This window comes from Cydia splendana, chromosome 6 (assembly GCF_910591565.1).
Source record: "Cydia splendana chromosome 6, ilCydSple1.2, whole genome shotgun sequence".
Lineage (NCBI taxonomy): Eukaryota > Metazoa > Arthropoda > Insecta > Lepidoptera > Tortricidae > Cydia > Cydia splendana.
In genome coordinates, this window is record NC_085965.1 from 8,369,121 (window position 1) to 8,387,532 (window position 18,412).

Consider the following 18,412-nt stretch of genomic DNA (forward strand, 5'->3'; position numbering starts at 1 on the left):
ACTGGCTTCCCATCCGTGAACGTAGGTCACTAAGAATTCTTTGCACACTTTATTCTATATTACATATTTGATCCAGCCGCTCCAGACTACCTTAAATCTAAATTTAATTTTGTAGCACCGCGTCCCGGTTGCGAGTTGCGTACATCTCGAAGTCTTAAACTGACTATTCCGTATCACCGCACTGGCTTTATTTCCAACCCTTTCGCCCTTCAGGCTGCTCGTCTTTGGAATGATCTCCCTCTTCCCTTAAGGCAAGCACAGAGCAAATTTTCTTTTAAAAGCAAGTTACGTAAACACCTCTCTAACTCGCTTAAAGATAAATGATCCGCATTTTACTTGTATTCTTGGGTACATAACATAATATATATAACATATTTATTTATATATGTATGTATGCATGTTTGTATATATGTAGGTTTATATTGCTATTATCTTTATATGTGTAGTTTATAATTAGAATATTGTTTAGAATAACCTGATTTGTGATTCATAATAATCATAATTCTTCTCGTTGTCTACAATCCTGCACTAAGTACAAGTTTTCTGTTTGACCCAATGGTTGACTGGTAGAGAATGCCTCAAGGCATTAAGTCCGCCATTTGTACATTTGGTTATCGTACAATAAAGTTTAAATAAAATAAAAATAAATAAAACGTCGGATAGGCGTCTTTTAGTTGTCAGGGTATAGGTATGTAAATTCAATGTTGACGTGTAAAAGTGCCCTTGTGGCCTATTTGCTGAATAAATGTTGAAATTGAAGTTGAAATTGAAGGCTTATGGTTTGATACTCTAGCTCACAATAGAACGCGCGTACCTGCTTAATAGCTCTATAAGTGCAGCACCATTTACTTCTAAGATATCGTTCGGGTTCAGACAGATTACTGCTGCAGTATTGCCACGCGATATTACTGCCGAATGCGTTGCTGTTGCTCAGCAATACTGCAGTAGTAACGTTGGTGTAATCTGAATCCCAACGGCACCTTTAGTCTACATCAGCTATGGGTAAAATATTTTGCATTACTTACTGATTAATAGTCTTTGTAATTACTTGTCTATGGTTACAGCTAAGCTATGTTTATATTAGTTGACTCAACAATTAGGGACTGATAACAAAATTACTTAGACCCTTCATTATGAAGCTATAAGCATGCCTATAATTGTGATGAAGATGGTAATAATAATATTATGGAAAGTTGAGATGCGAATACAAGAGAAATTCCAAGTTTCAAGATTCTCATACCTATTTATATTAATTTTACATAAAATTAAGCCTCGACATTTAATACCTACGTGTATCGTCCCTCTGAGTTCAACGGTCACTATTTTAGCATCTTTCGCCAAACTGTAGTTAGTTTTCCAAAGACAGCCTGAACTCTTAAGTGCGCTAAGATGAGGTAGGAACCTTATGGAACTAAATTTGTTCAACACACTGCCCATTAACACCAATATACCACCATTAACGTCATAAAACTATTTAGCCGATTCCGCTTCCTATCGTGATTCGTGACCGACCTGCATGAATCTAATCCGATCGATTATGTAAAAAAAATCGAGATGAAATCGAAGAAAGTGACGACTTTATTGAGTAACATCCGTAACTTGAACATTCCCATCGCATTGATCGCCTCACAAGAACCAATATACGTTTCAGAACGACTATCATACCTATGCTTAGACAAACGGAGTAGCCAGGCGCTCCCCTCTGTCGAAAATAAGCGGCCAATGGTCATACACATTGTATGGACTGACGTTTATCTGACATGGCTATTTTTACGCTCCGTATACATTTGACGTGCCCCTCCCCCGCAAAATCGACAGACTATTTTGTACCGAAAATTACAGACATGGCGTCTTCGCTTGGTTATATCCTCTAAGTACCTATGTATCAGTCGAAGGTCTGATTATACTGGATTATTGTGATAAATGCTCGCCACTGCTAGGGTGGTAAAAACAGGTCTGTTAAGTCACGATACGGAGTGATATATCGTCGTACTAGTTTTTGTGGAAAAACGGGGAAATTTGTAAAGTTACATCAGACCCTACTTTCAAATTGCATTTTTGCTGACGGAGCGATACGTTATCGAAAAGCGTTACATTTTCTCTACCAAAGGCACAATCATTCTGCTAACGATGTTGAGTTGAGCCTGTGATTTATATAAAGTGATATATAGAGTGAGCTCATCCGAAAACGCACAAAAGTCGTCGACATAGGGCACAGGGTCGCCCGGCTAAAATGGGCCTGGGCAGGGCATATGTGTCGACTTCACGACGAGCGGTGGAGCAAGTGCGTTTTAGAGTGGAGACCCCGGCTAGGCAGAAGAAGTGTAGGCAGACCACCCGCCCGTTGGTCCGATGGCATAAAGGAGACTGCGGGACCAGTCTGGATAAGAGAGACTAACAACCGCTCAAAATGGAGAAAGATTGGAGAGGCGTATGCCCAACGGTGGGCGAACACACGCTGAAGAAGAAGATATATAGATGTCATATACTAAAGAAAGTGACCAAGCCCTCCGGTGGCCCGAAACTGGAATCGACCACCGGGTTGGTCACTTAAGTCACTTTTTATTTAAAGCCTGACCATAATACTGGTCATTGTCGAGGGGGCGCTGTTATTCTCATGCATAGGGTGACTGTCCAGTATATTAGTATGGAAAAATTAGTTCCAGTGAAATTCTGCAACCTGGCGCGTGATCATTATTTACTGGCCAGGCTTTCAGTTTGTAATGTTAAATTCTATATAGCAGTGACTACTTAAAAACACAAATCAAAAATATTTAATGAAATAATTAGATTTTTTTCCCAAAATATCGTTCTCTTGGGCAAAGCTTTTACGGATGTATTTTCGTCAAATTTCAAACATAGAACCAGCATAGAACGTCAAATAGTGTTATTTCAAGGGTTAAATAATAGTGTCATATAATATGTTTGATCTGCCTTTAAAAACATTTAGTTTTATAACGGAAAATGTTTCTCTACTAAGTTTTTTCCGACCTTCTATTAACTCTCTCTCACGCATTAAGTTTCTAGCAAATCTGGAGTAAACTTGCATCGATACCCTTAATCGTACTAACCTTAATCGCCACCGATATACCGCTGATTACTCCAGCCATTTATGTAAACAAGTTTAATCCTAGCTAGACGATTTTAGTTTATATTCCACTGTGTTAGAGTCTAAAAGGCAGAGTTATAGTAAGCTTTAGCTTAAAGAGGTTAATTTAGAAACAATGTAACTGTTTATCGTCGCTTTCAAATAGCGTTTATCTGCTTTAATCTACCTAGATCTGTTATGTAGTACATCTTTCCAATAGCTTTATTAATAAACTAGCGACACGCTCCGGCTGAGCATGGGTTAACAAATTGTACACCTAAACCTTCCTCAAGAATCACTCTATCGATAGGTGAAAACTACATGAAAATCCGTTCAGTAGTTTTTGAGTTAATGGCGAACGACACACAGACAGAGGCGGCGGGGGACTTTGTTTTATAAGGTGTAGGTCTGGTGTTTGTATATGCAGATGTCAACCACAATGAAACAATCAACGATGATCAACTCTGGCTAACGTGGGTCTCGAACCCACATCTTTGGATTGCCAGTCCAAAAATTCAATATGTTTGTTAATAACGTATTATGTATTATCATTAGCTTTATTAATTGCATACATCTCGGTCCCGAGGTACCAGGATACTAGAGTCCCGTTTTTACCCTTAGGGTATGGAACCCTAAAAATGACTGTAGCATACCTACCCATCAGTATCTCGTAGTATTTTGATAGCAACATAGTTTAATGAAACCAAATTGCCTATACCGATTTCATCTCAAAATACGCTGCCACTAAACTGCTCCGACATTCCCCACGTATGGTCGTACCGTATTTGCTGTCGTTGAAGCACACAGACAGACGGCAATATAACAGCACCTGTAATAGGTTACGGGACCCCGACTGAGACGAATGGCTGGCCCCGATGCCGGGGATTGATCCCGACATACTGCGCGTACGATTTAGGGGCTTCCAGTTTATTTATTTAATATTTATTGCACAGTAAATAAAGTACAAAAGGCGGACTTAGTGCCAGAAGGCGTTCTCAGCCAGTTATCAGTCCAAACAGATAAAAGATCTAGGCGCGGGAAGAAACGAGCGAGTGTAAAGCAAGAAAATCTTAACAACACCTGCAACTTAACTACTACGTATCTTACGGCGCGATTCGGGAAATGAATTAGAGATTCACTAGATATGAAATAGTAAAGATATGTGACGTTCGACGGCAAAAGGTACCTTATGGCGGTTGGCGCTTACGCTTCATTAACGCCGCTCCAATATTATTGCGGCCGCCATAAGGTACCTTTTGCCGTGGAACGTCACATATCTTTACTACTTCATATGTAATGAATCTCTAATTCATTTCCCGAATCCCGCCGTTAGTTTTAATTAAGAGACTATTCCATAAGGTGCTTCAGGAAAAGTAGTTCAGTTCAGCACATTAGCATCAAATCATACATAAAAAGAGTAGGTAAGTACCTATAGAAACACTTTGTATATTTGCCTTACCTCAAATGTTGTCATGATATGTAACACCATTTATCTTTACCTAATCCATACTTTACTGTGGCAACTTGTAAAATATTCTCATATTACCCGAATACAACGGCATTTCTCCACGGTATGTGGGTTTGACCCCTATAAGGCCTTATTTATCAGCGGGTAAGTAATCCGACTGTACGATTTGTTATTTGTATCACTAAGAACGGTCTAAGTTGAGTATTTTATCTAGCGCCCTGGATACCAGGAGCCCAATTTATAAGAAACAGCGGTTGACAAGATGTACTCGTATAGAAAGGATATTATTTTATAATCTTGAACGATTTGATTGCTATTTAATGCAGGTAAAGCTAATGGAAAACGCTATGAAATAATAAGCGTTAGTCGACAGAGCCAATGAGTTCAATTCGTAGCAATGTTCTTATTTATTTCTATTTTTGCTACCCGTTTCATAATACTTTTAGGTAAATAAACGCGCTACAAACTTCAATTCGCTAATAATCGTTTGTCTTTATCTGTCATTTTGACTTACATATTTGTAAGAAAGAAATAAAACATAATTTAACTAAATCTGGTCCGTAAAGCTTTATGAATAAGGGGCTTAATCTATAATAAAGATGTATCTACCTTTTCCATTCTCTCGTATTCTTTTACGTGTCTAGTCTACGTTATTGGAGAAAATAATTAAAAATATGTATCCAGATGACAGCTGTCACCGTACCCACAAGGTATATGAAAAATACTTGTAGTGTTTCTCGCCGTTCAAAAGTAAATTTTGAAACCTTTGAACTGATGTTCAGTAGGTAACCACGATTTTGCTGCAACTGCTTGGCATTTGCTATGACAAAGTGTAACATATGTAAAATTTGTTTATAATAACACTTCCTCACTTTGGTCTGTTCAAGTCGGTGCAAACTTAGCTTAGACCGGCTCTAATGACTTGCACCGCCCCGTGTACCGTAGCTGCCGCCGGCGGTCTCGCTACCAACTCCTGCGCACGACTCTATCTGCGGCTACTCGTAATTTACTTATCCGCGGCGCGCAAGCCTCCGGCTCCATATTCCACCTCGCTTTCTTACAGAAAGTCGTAAGTGTATACGAGATTCATAGTCCAATACGACTTTGTGAAACGCCAGTGCTAAAATGACGTTAGTTTTGAGTTTACACTACGGTCCACCATTTTTGTGAAGTAAGTGTCTTTGCGTGATCCGCGTTATTAGAAATATAGTTAATGTTGACGTTAATGTTAAATAGCCATAATGACGACAAGTGTACTGTGTGTTATTGAGGATGGAATACTTGATGGGTACGTTAGGTGGTCTGGTAGTTGAGTGGTTGTGCGCCTATGCGTTGGGCGCCATTCGTTTACATGTTGTGTGCAATTAATTTCTTGTCAGTTTTAGCTGTAGGTGAATGATTCACGAATTTTGTTTTCAGTTCAGCAGATACAGTTTTTTACGTTGGAGAAAACTCTCACTTGAAACATTCAATCTTCAAAACAAACGGTCAAAAATAATTAGTTCTTCAATGCAAATCAGCCTATTTAACAGACCCATCGCTATTTTGTCGCCAAAAACACTACGAGAGTAATCAAACAGCACACGACCGATTATCTCAACCCCCCAAATCACCGAATGAAAACTGAATCCAACGAACACACTCAATCGTTCAAAAACAAACCGACCAAGATCACGATCCAAGAGCCAAGAGTCGTGATAAAGCGGAGACAAATACAACAATGAATTTGTCCGTGCGTGTCGGTACTCGGTAACGGTATGCGGGTCGTGAAATATGCCGCGATTGCCGCAGCGGGAAAGATGAATATTTAATAGAATAGTTAAGATAGCCCGTGGGAATACGAGATACATAAAAAAAGGAATTTAGAATGAACACCATTCTAAAGAAAAAAATTCACAGATTTCGTGCCTCACACGACTATCGAGCACATTGGAAATGAATCTACGGAATTCGAAAAAATATTGTCGCTGAGCGACGAGAAAGTCTGGATAAGGAAAAGTTACAAAATAAAACTACAACGTTGAATGATAATTATTTTATTCTTAGACTAACACAAGTATCCTAATTGCAAAATTTCCACACGCGGATCGAAGTTTGAATAATTGTCGCCGTGGCGCATAAGTATAGGTACACTAGCTGTTGCCCGCGACTTCGTCCGCGTGGAATCTTATCTTCAACATTTTACATCTTTAGTACTATAATTTTCATACCCAAGCAATGTTGAAATTAAGTACTTTATTTTTTATCAAGTTGTATGAAGTTTTAAGTCAAGTGAATTTTGATGTTGGTTGCTGAAATTACTTTTCTTGTATTCTCATAATAGGTGCCTATGCCCTTATACAAAGATTCAAGTTCCGCACTCACAAAATATCTGATCTTCATACAAACTTTCAACCCCTTTCTCACCACCTCGGGGGATGATTTTCAAAAATGCTTGAATTCGTTTTTATGTTTTTTTTAATTTAATACCTTTTTTTGCAAATAGTTCAAGTTCCTAGCTTAAAATTAAATTTACACCCCAAGACGAACTTTCATCCCCTTTTTAACCCCCTTAGGGGTTGAATTTCCAAAAACGTTGCACTTACTTTTTTTTTGTAATCGGCTATTATGTCTTTCTAAGAAGTTTCAAAGCATTTGTAATGGATTCAAACTTTGAACCCCATTTTAACCCTGTTAGGGGATGAATTTTGCAAATCACTGAAATCATTGTCTTCTAATAATATCCCCAAATACAAAGATTCAAATCCCGCGCTCGAAAAATGTATGATATCCATACAAACTTTCAACCCCGTTTTCACCACCATAGGGGATGAATTTTCAAAAACGCTGAAATTAGTTTTCTTGTATTTTAATTTAATACCTTTTTACAAAGTTTCAAGTTCCTAGCTTCAAATAATATTTGCAGCTGAAGACAAACTTTCATCCCCTTTTTAACCCCCTTAGGGGTTGAATTTCCAAGAACGTTGCAAATACTTTTTTTTGTAATCGGCTATTATGCCTTCCTAAGAAGTTTCAAAACCATTTGTAATGGAATCAAACTTTCATCCCCTTTTTAACCCTCTTAGGGGTTGAATTTACAAAAACGTTGCAATTACTTTTTATTTTTGTAATCGGCTATTATGTCTTTCTAAGAAGTTTCAAAACCATTTGTATTGGAATCAAACTTTCAACCCCTTTTTAACCTTGTTAGGGGATGAATTTTACAAAACGCTGAAATTACTTTTCCTGTCTTCTAATAATATCCGTAAATACAAAGATTCAAGTCCAACACTCGAAAAAATGTTTGATATCCATACAAACATTCAACCCCTTTTTCACCACCTTAGGGGATGAATTTTCAAAAACGCTGAAATTAGTTTTCTTGTATTTTAATAATGTATCTTTTTACGAAGATTCAAATTCCTAGCTTAAAAGAAAACTTTAACCCCATACAAACTTTCATCCCCTTTTTAACCCCCTTAGGGGATAAATTTTGAAAAATCCTATCTTAGTGGACCCCTAGACCTTATAAGGAATCTAGTTGCCAAATTTGGACTTTCTAGTCCCAGCGGTTTGGGCTGTGCGTTGATTTAAGTCAGTCAGTCAGTCAGTCAGTCAGTCAGGTCTTTCACGTTTATATATATTAGGTCCTTACCTATGAAATTGGCGTTTTTGTTCATAGATATAAGTCTGATCCTAGTTTTTTTTTTTTACAAAAGTACATACACAATTACAATAAAACTACAGTGCACTCAATAAACAACGATTTTACATACAATTAATTGTTATTTTTTATTGTTAAGTGTTCAGAATTAAGCCTTGAAAATAGGTCTTTTCATGTGCTGTCGGTTCGAGTATTAAAATTACTTATATTTTTCTAATGGTACCAATTTTCAAGAAATGGAGATATTGAAAACATACCTTAAAGGTGTCAAAAATTACTGGAAAAATTCGAGAAGTGGTAGCCACATCGCCGTTATCGTCACTCGAGTCTTGATCGGCAGCGGCCCATTTGCTGCAAGATATGTATTTTTCTTGACAGCAGTTTGACGCGACGAGAGATGACCATAACAGCGTTTGTCTATGTTGCACCAAACCTGAGTTCCAATAAGTACTACCAGGGTTCAGCATCAGCTATCTTGGGTACTACTCTCCTAAGTGCTCATCAAGACGAGTCGGATGACCAAAACAGCGTTTGCCTATGTTGCAACAAACCTGAGTTCCTTTAGATACAGCCAGGGTTCAGCATCAGCTCTATCTGCTACATGCTGAGGTGAGACCATTTCGTGGCACTTTTTCTTTTTTATGTTTCTCTGTATAAGTTTTTATTTTCTCCCTCTCCCTCTCCCTCTCCCTCTCCCTCTCCCTCTCCCTCTCCCTCTCCCTCTCCCTCTCCCTCTCCCTCTCCCTCTCCCTCTCCCTCTCCCTCTCCCTCTCCCTCTCCCTCTCCCTCTCCCTCTCCCTCTCCCTCTCCCTCTCCCTCTCCCTCTCCCTCTCCCTCTCCCTCTCCCTCTCCCTCTCCCTCTCCCTCTCCCTCTCCCTCTCCCTCTCCCTCTCCCTCTCCCTCTCCCTCTCCCTCTCCCTCTCCCTCTCCCTCTCCCTCTCCCTCTCCCTCTCCCTCTCCCTCTCCCTCTCCCTCTCCCTCTCCCTCTCCCTCTCCCTCTCCCTCTCCCTCTCCCTCTCCCTCTCCCTCTCCCTCTCCCTCTCCCTCTCCCTCTCCCTCTCCCTCTCCCTCTCCCTCTCCCTCTCCCTCTCCCTCTCCCTCTCCCTCTCCCTCTCCCTCTCCCTCTCCCTCTCCCTCTCCCTCTCCCTCTCCCTCTCCCTCTCCCTCTCCCTCTCCCTCTCCCTCTCCCTCTCCCTCTCCCTCTCCCTCTCCCTCTCCCTCTCCCTCTCCCTCTCCCTCTCCCTCTCCCTCTCCCTCTCCCTCTCCCTCTCCCTCTCCCTCTCCCTCTGCCTCTGCCTCTGCCTCTGCCTCTGCCTCTGCCTCTGCCTCTGCCTCTGCCTCTGCCTCTGCCTCTGCCTCTGCCTCTGCCTCTGCCTCTGCCTCTGCCTCTGCCTCTGCCTCTGCCTCTGCCTCTGCCTCTGCCTCTGCCTCTATCTCTATTTCTATTTCCACCACCACAAGAATGCATAGATTGTCGAATAGTGCGTTATCTACGCCCGTCTCAAACAGGATAGATAGAGTTAGACCAAGAAAAATCTGCAGCGATTTTGAAAGCCCACGCAGTGCAAGTGTTATTCTGCCGTCATAATCCCGATAATTCACAACAAACACCGATAACGAACTCTGCGAAACATGAAGTCATAAATGTCATATGAAAAATGTAGTTCTGACTTTTTGACTATTTAAAGGTTAGGCTACAGGGCAAACCCTTAACCCGATCGTCTTTGTTTTAGGCTCAAATTGTAGCTGACTAAATTGTCCAGAGCCGTTTTTCTCAAATTTTTGATATCATTCTTCGTTTCCAAATTATCGAGCACCAAAATCAAAAATTCGGAAAAAAATTAATTTTATTTTCACTATTTCGACCATAACTTTTTTTGTTTTTGACTTTCTCGATTAATTATTTTTGCACCTTACAGCTCTCGTGATTATGCGTATTTTGATCCTATTTTTTAATATCATATCTTCACAACTTTCCGAGATATAAGGGGATCGCACTTTTTCGTGAAATCGGAGCCTATACTGGAGCGAACGAAAAGACATTTCCAATGTCAAAAATCCTTTTAAATAGTAGGTACAATCGCCTGCGCTCGCGGGGTTCTTAGTTAAGAAAATTTTCCCTTAATCCTTGCAACCGAGCGGCTACCTGGCTACCTGCAAGGCGTTCAAACGAGTATCGCCCTAAGGGTAGAACACCGCGAACGCAGGCGATTGTACCTAATCCGATCAATTGTGCGAATAGTTTTAGGTGTTTAATACATACTTGAATTTTGACTGTCTTTGGATCTTTGTCTTCTTATTCAGCTTTTTTACGTCGGTGAAAACTCTAACTTGAAACATTCAATCGTCCAAAACAAGCAGTCAGGGTAGAGAGTAGGTATGTAGAGACTAGTGACTAAGTAGGGATACATGAGGTTAATATTCCATATACATATATGAGGCATAAAGTTAAGGCATTTTTATACCCACATATAATACGAAACAAAAAATCACGTCAAAAGTACATACAATTTGAAAAGTACCTAATGCGCGCATTTCCAAAAAGACAAAATGATACTAGTTTAGGTATATTATTATATAATTTTCTAATACAACGGCCGTCATCAAGTAATAGGCAGATATTTCTTCCTTAACATTTAATCTTAGTTTTGCCAGTTAAATGCCAACTATCTCGTCAAGCCTAGCCATTGAACCTTATCCAGCCGAGTAAGACAAAGGTTTATTACCAAGAAGCATGGTGGCCCTGCTCGTGGAGGTAATATCAATGTGACTACGGTATATGTACCGCTATACGATATTATGGTCATATTGTCCTTTGACTTTTGTTGTGAGCATGAGTCATAATAAATACCGTGTAGGTTAACTTTTGTTAGTTTTACAATCAATCTAATAAAATATGAAAGCCGTTTCACACGCGTGGCGTCGCTCATCAGCATTAAGAAAATGATTTGAGCATAATCTCTGTATCTTATTTATCACTAGACTTAGATATGTCTACTACTAGTCGATAGACTGGGAATGGACCGTGATTACCTTTTGTATTGTTTTCGAGATCCCGATATTTCAACGCAGTTACATGCTTGTTCACTGCGTCGAATCGGGAGCTCGAAAACAATACTAAAGGTAATCACGGTCCATATCCCGATCGATATAAGTCTAGTGAAACTAACCGTGAATCATTCAATACTCTTATTTATCACCTCAGTTTATAGAAATAGAAATTTATTCTCTCGAACACAGGAGTTGTTTGCATTTTATTTCCCTTCCCTTTCAATAGCCTGGGAGTAAAATGATTCTATGAATGAATATGAATAATTCAATAACCACCTTACACTTTTAATGTGCCAAGATCTAGATACTAATATATAGCAGCAGTAAAACGTATAATAGTTCCTCATTGTGACAGAATTATTGTACCAATCATGGTCATAAACTAGTGAAGGCACAAACGAAGAAAGGCGCCATGTCGTATTATACCGATTTACCATTTTCCCCTATTATGGACACAATAACACTGACTATCCGAGAACATAAAACGCTTTTAACACCATGTTTGTGTAGCAGAATGAAGTGTTATTTCGCATTTTTGACTTGCCAATTTTGAGTTCCTTATAAAGAAAGTATAAAGAGTGGCTACCTTAAAACAACTCTAGCTTTTAACACCATGTCCATATTAGCGGAGAAAGGTGTTATGTCCCATTTCTATGCTTTACGATTTTGACTGTATTGTCGCCAGCGATAAGACAGATTATCCCACCGCACGTGTCTACGATGTCTTCAGTTGTGCGTCGCTTTTTTGTGTGAGGCGACTAGTTCCGCATTTGACGGCACTCGTAAAATTAGCTGGCCATCGGATTGTGGTAGTAACGGGGTCCTTTTTATAGGGCTTGTCGGTTGTAGTGACATTTTTACTGCGCAGTCATGCCGCATATGTCCCTGGGTTTGACCACTTTGACCACTTTAGGAGACAGGTTGCCAATTATGGATGTACCCAACGTAGGACGTAAAGGATCAAACGGTTGCGTTTCGTAAGAACACAATGGGCTGATTCGCAAAGAGTAGTCAGAATTGATCTTTGAATTACCAATTTTGTATTATTGGTAATTCAAACTCTGGTACTCCAAATCTGTAGGGCTAAGATGGTCGGCTCTTTATCATTTGTCACCATGCCTGTCACGGTCTAACAAGTAGTTAAGTGCGAAAGTGACGTATGACATGACAAGTGATAAAAATGATACAGGAGCTGATCTTCCGATTCGTTATCTTCCGTTACTTGCTACTTCTATATTTTTTTTTTCAGATCTATATTCATAAGGCACTCAATCAAGGAAAATATTTAAAAAGATTTCATAGTAAGATCGTTGGGTTTCGTTTCGACATGGTTTGTTTAAACGGAAAACATATAAAACGAACATCAAAAATCAAAATTTAGTTATGTGGCTCTTTACTGATTTTGCATAATATGAGCCGGTATACGCCTAAGTAAAGAAAAGAGCATACTCCCATCTTAAAGGCAACGCGCTTACAACCAATGTGGTGTTGCGTGGTGTCTATGGTCGACGATAATTGCTTACCATCAGGCGAATCATCTGCTCGTATCGTCATCATCTTCCTCGCGTTGTGGGGACCCTCATGGGAGCCTGGGGTCCGTTTGGCAACTAATCCCAAGAATTGGCGTAGGCACTAGTTTTTACGAAACCGACTGCCATCTGACCTTCTAACCCAGAGGGTAAACTAGGCCTTTATTGAGATTAGTCCGGTTTAAATGCATATAAGTGTCTAAATGCAAAGGCCGAAGGCCGAGCTCCGCGTAGGGCCGAAGGCCCGAAGCATCCAGAATGTCAGTGCTTTAGCACAGAGCAATAGTACAAGTGTCTAAATGCGAAGGCCGAAGGCCGAGCTCCGCGTAGGGCCGAAGTCCCGAAGCGTCCAGAACGTCAGTGCTTTAGCACATAGCAATAGTACAAGTGTCTAAATGCGAAGGCCGAAGGCCGAGCTCCGCGTAGGGCCGAAGGCCCGAAGCGTCCAGGATTTAAGTGCTTATTCACAGAACAATAGTATAAGTATCTATGCGAAGGCCGAAGGCCGAGCTCCGCGTAGGGCCGAAGGCCCGAAGCGTCCAGGATGTCAGTGCTTTAGCACAGAACAATAGTACAAGTGTCTAAATGCGAAGGCCGAAGGCCGAGCTCCGCGTAGGGCCGAAGGGCCTTAGCGTCCAGGATGTTAGTCCTTAAACTACTTAAACACAAGTATAAGTACTTGAATGCGAAGGCCGAAGGCCGAGCTCCGCGTAGGGCCGAAGGCCCGAAGCGTCCAGGACGTCAGTGCTTTAGCACAGAGCAATAGTACAAGTGTCTAAATGCGAAGGCCGAAGGCCAAAAGCGTCCAGGATGTTTGTGCTTAAACACATAACAATAGTATAAGTGTCTAAATGCGAAGGCCAAAGGCCAAGCTCCGCGTAGAGCCGAAGGCCCGAAGCGTCTATAATGTCAGTGCTTTAGCACAGAGCAATAGTACAAGTGTCTAAATGCGAAGGCCGAAGGCCGAGGTCCGCGTAGGGCCGAAGGCCCGAAGCGTCCAGGACGTCAGTGCTTTAGCACAGAGCAATAGTACAAGTGTCTAAATGCGAAGGCCGAAGGCCGAGCTCCGCGTAGGGCCGAAGGCCCGAAGCGTGCAGGATTTAAGTGCTTATTCACAGAACAATAGTATAAGTATCTATGCGAAGGCCGAAGGCCGAGCTCCGCGTAGGGCCGAAGGCCCGAAGCGTCCAGGATGTCAGTGCTTTAGCACAGAACAATAGTACAAATGTCTAAATGCGAAGGCCGAAGGCCGAGGTCCGCGTAGGGCCGAAGGCCCGAAGCGTCCAGGATGTTAGTGCTTAAACACAGAATAATAGTACAAGTATCTAAATGCGAAGGTTGAAGGCCGAGCTCCGCATAGGGCCGAAGGCCCGAAGCGTTTAGGACGTCAGTGCTTAAGCACAGAACAATTGTACAAGTGTCTAAATGCGAAGGCCGAAGGCCGAGCTCCGCGTAGGGCCGAAGGCCCGAAGCGTCCAGGATGTTAGTGCTTAAACACAGAACAATAGTACAAGTGTCTAAATGCGAAGGCCGGAGGCCGAGCTCCGCGTAGGGCCGAAAGCCCGAAGCGTCCAGGATGTTAGTGCTTAAACACAGAACAATAGTACAAGTGTCTAAATGCGAAGGCTGAAGGCTGAGCTTCGCATAGGGCCGAAGGCCCGAAGTGTTTAGGACATCAGTGCTTTAGCACAGAACAATAGTACAAGTGTCTAAATGTGAAGGCCGAAGGCCGAGTTCCGCGTAGGACCGAAGGCCCGAAGCGTCCAGGATGTTAGTGCTTAAACACAGAACCATAGTACAAGTGTCTAAATGCGAAGGCCGAAGGCCGAGCTCCGCGTAGGGCCGAAGGCCCGAAGTGTCCAGGATGTTATTGCTTAAACACAGAACAATAGTATAAGGTATAAGTGTCTAAGTGCGAAGGCCGAAGGCCGAAGGCCCGAAGCGTCCAGGATGTCCGTGCTTTAGCACAGAACAATAGTACAAGTGTCTTAATGCGAAGGCCGAAGGCCGAGCTCCGCGTAGGGCCGAAGGCCCGAAGCGTCCAGAATGTCAGTGCTTTAGCACAGAGCAATAGTACAAGTGTCTAAATGCGAAGGCCGAGCTCCGCTTAGGGCAGAAGGCCCGAAGCGTCCAGGATGTTAGTGCTTAAATACAGAACAATAGTACAAGTGTCTAAATGCGAAGGCTGAAGGCCGAGCTTCGCATAGGGCCGAAGGCCCGAAGTGTTTAGGACGTCAGTGCTTTAGCATAGAGCAATAGTACAAGTGTCTAAATGCGAAGGCCGAAGGCCCGAAGCGTCCAGGATGTTTGTGCTTAAACACATAACAATAGTATAAGTGTCTAAATGCGAAGGCCAAAGGCCAAGCTCCGCGTAGATCCGAAGGCCCGGAGCGTCTAGAATGTCAGTGCTTTAGCACAGAGCAATAGTACAAGTGTCTAAATGCGAAGGCTGAAGGCCGAGCTTCGCATAGGGCCGAAGGCCCGAAGTGTTTAGGACGTCAGTGCTTTAGCACAGAACAATAGTACAAGTGTCTAAATGTGAAGGCCGAGCTCCGCGTAGGGCTGAAGGCCCGAAGTGTCCAGGCTGTCAGTTGTGTTTAACCACTGACATCCTGGACGCTTCGGGCCTTCGGCCCTACGCGGAGCTCGGCCTTCGGTCTTCGCATTTAGACACTTGTATTATTGACCTGTGTTTAGAACTGACCTCCTGGATGCTTCGGGTCTTCGGCCCTACGCGATGTCAGCCTTTGGATCTTGCGATGTAGACACTTGTACTTTAAAATACTTGGAAAAGTCGCGGGAGGCGCGCGTCTGTCAGACGCTTCGGACCTTCGAATCGGTCCTACGCAGATCTCAGCCTTCGGCCTTCGCATTTAGTTAGACTCTTGCGTAGGACCGAAGGCCCGAAGCGTCCAGGATATTAGTGCTTAAACACAGAACCATAGTACAAGTGTCTAAATGCGAAGGCCGAAGGCCGAGGTCCGCGTAGGGCCGAAAGCCCGAAGCGTCACGGATGTTAGTGCTTAAACACAGAACAATAGTATAAGTGTCTAAATTCGAAGGCCGAAGGCCGAGCTCCGCGTAGGGCCGAAGGCCCGAAGCGTCCAGGATGTTATTGGTTAAACACAGAACAATAGTATAAGGTATAAGTGTCTAAGTGCGAAGGCCGAAGGCCGAAGGCCCGAAGCGTCCAGGATGTCCGTGCTTTAGCACAGAACAATAGTACAAGTGTCTTAATGCGAAGGCCGAAGGCCGAGCTCCGCGTAGGGCCGAAGGCCCGAAGCGTCCAGAATGTCAGTGCTTTAGCACAGAGCAATAGTACAAGTGTCTAAATGCGAAGGCCGAGCTCCGCTTAGGGCAGAAGGCCCGAAGCGTCCAGGATGTTAGTGCTTAAACACAGAACAATAGTACAAGTGTCTAAATGCGAAGGCTGAAGGCCGAGCTTCGCATAGGGCCGAAGGCCCGAAGTGTTTAGGACTTCAGTTCTTTAGCATAGAGCAATAGTACAAGTGTCTAAATGCGAAGGCCGAAGGCCCGAAGCGTCCAGGATGTTTGTGCTTAAACACATAACAATAGTATAAGTGTCTAAATGCGAAGGCCAAAGGCCAAGCTCCGCGTAGATCCGAAGGCCCGGAGCGTCTAGAATGTCAGTGCTTTAGCACAGAGCAATAGTACAAGTGTCTAAATGCGAAGGCCGAAGGCCGAGCTCCGCGTAGGGCCGAAGGCCCGAAGCGTCCAGGATGTTAGTGCTTAAACACAGAACAATAGTACAAGTGTCTAAATGCGAAGGCTGAAGGCCGAGCTTCGCATAGGGCCGAAGGCCCGAAGTGTTTAGGACGTCAGTGCTTTAGCACAGAACAATAGTACAAGTGTCTAAATGTGAAGGCCGAGCTCCGCGTAGGGCTGAAGGCCCGAAGTGTCCAGGCTGTCAGTTCTGTGTTTAACCACTGACATCCTGGACGCTTCGGGCCTTCGGTCTTCGCATTTAGACACTTGTATTATTGACCTGTGTTTAGAACTGACCTCCTGGATGCTTCGGGCCTTCGGCCCTACGCGATGTCAGCCTTTGGATCTTGCGATGTAGACACTTGTACTTTAAAATACTTGGAAAAGTCGCGGGAGGCGCGCGTCTGTCAGACACTTCGGACCTTCGAATCGGTCCTACGCAGATCTCAGCCTTCGGCCTTCGCATTTAGTTAGACTCTTGTACTATTGCTTTGTGTTTGAATACCGAAGTCGCGCATCTCGCGAATGCTTGATGAATTTTGAGTAATATCTTAAATTTTATCTGTAAAGATTATTTGGGGTCATAATGATTCACTGTATCTAAATGAACTTGAATACAGCATTTGATAGGTAATTTTAAAATAATTAATTACAGCGTCACACCTATTTAATTATATGATCAATTCATTTTGGAGTAATGAATGTAACGATTAGGTACAATTTTTTGTAAATAACACACCAAAATTACGAGAATAGATATTTTATACGGGTAATACACGTTTTATAGCAAACTCGTTCGTGTCTTTCCTGTAGCCATCGCAAATTTAAGGAATCTAAAAGCAATTTTTTACGCGGCACCTTTACAGGCGGAATAATTTTTTTCAGTACTTGAGACTCAAATGAGAAAAACGGGATATATATGTACCAGAGTCGTTACCTTTTATAGTATTTTTCACAGAAGTGACCTATCTAAAATATGTTTTACCCATAGGTACATCAGAAAGTACCTAACTAAGATAGTAATTAGCAATAGGAACTCGAGATGGTCAAGCAGCCGTCATACGGTCTATGTGTTCTATCAAAGTAACTCGCGCCGCCGCGACGCCATAGATTCTAATGCATTATTCGAGGAGATTAGCATGTTTTACTAGGGTAAATGTGGTATGTAAAGAACCATTTTTGCTTCATCTTACTACTTCAGGTATTTTGCGTCAGTGTTGTACCTTAATTTTCGCACACGGTGGCCTCAAACAAGAGCAGTGATAATAATTCTGTAAAAACTGTCACATTTTTAATTTTTAGCAGCTTATTATAATTCCGCGTGCTTTATTTTACTCATATCTCATTAAAATTAAATAAGATCTATCAAATGACATCAATTTTACCGAAATCGGTTAATGGGCTGATGAGTCATTACTAAATGAACACTGAAAATAGGGGTCATTTTAGCTCCGAATACGTCGTGTCTAGCGCAGAATCAGCGCCATCTATGTCAGCGGCACGTGCTGTTCCGAGTAATGGCTACTTTTTTATATATATCTATATCAAAACTATGTTTATAGGTATTATAGTTTCGGAGATATAAGCCGCCGCGCCATAACACTTTTTCGTTACATCGGTTTTTGATCCGAGCCCCTCTACGGGTTTTTAAAGACGTTCACCTACGTTTCACGTCAAAAAAGAAGTTGAAAGTGGGAATATTACTTCCTCAGCTTATCTTCTCCATCACATGTCCGTCTCTCCGTCCTCAGTGAGCAAATCACTCCTTTGGGCATCCTAAAGATAAACAGGGTTGAAGATAATCTGCCATACTCAATTATCAAGTGACAATCTCACTTTCCACGCACATATTTGTAATCTGCATAGTAATATTTCAACTTGCCGGGTGACAACGACGACCGGTCCCG

At 42.2% G+C, this 18,412-nt stretch overlaps 1 protein-coding gene across 2 annotated transcripts in view; it reads left to right on the forward strand.

Annotated features, from left to right (window-relative positions):
- The window catches only part of LOC134791283 (uncharacterized), a 183,070-nt gene that overhangs the window by 132,150 nt on the left and 32,508 nt on the right, over positions 1 to 18,412 (forward strand). The window lies entirely within an intron of this gene.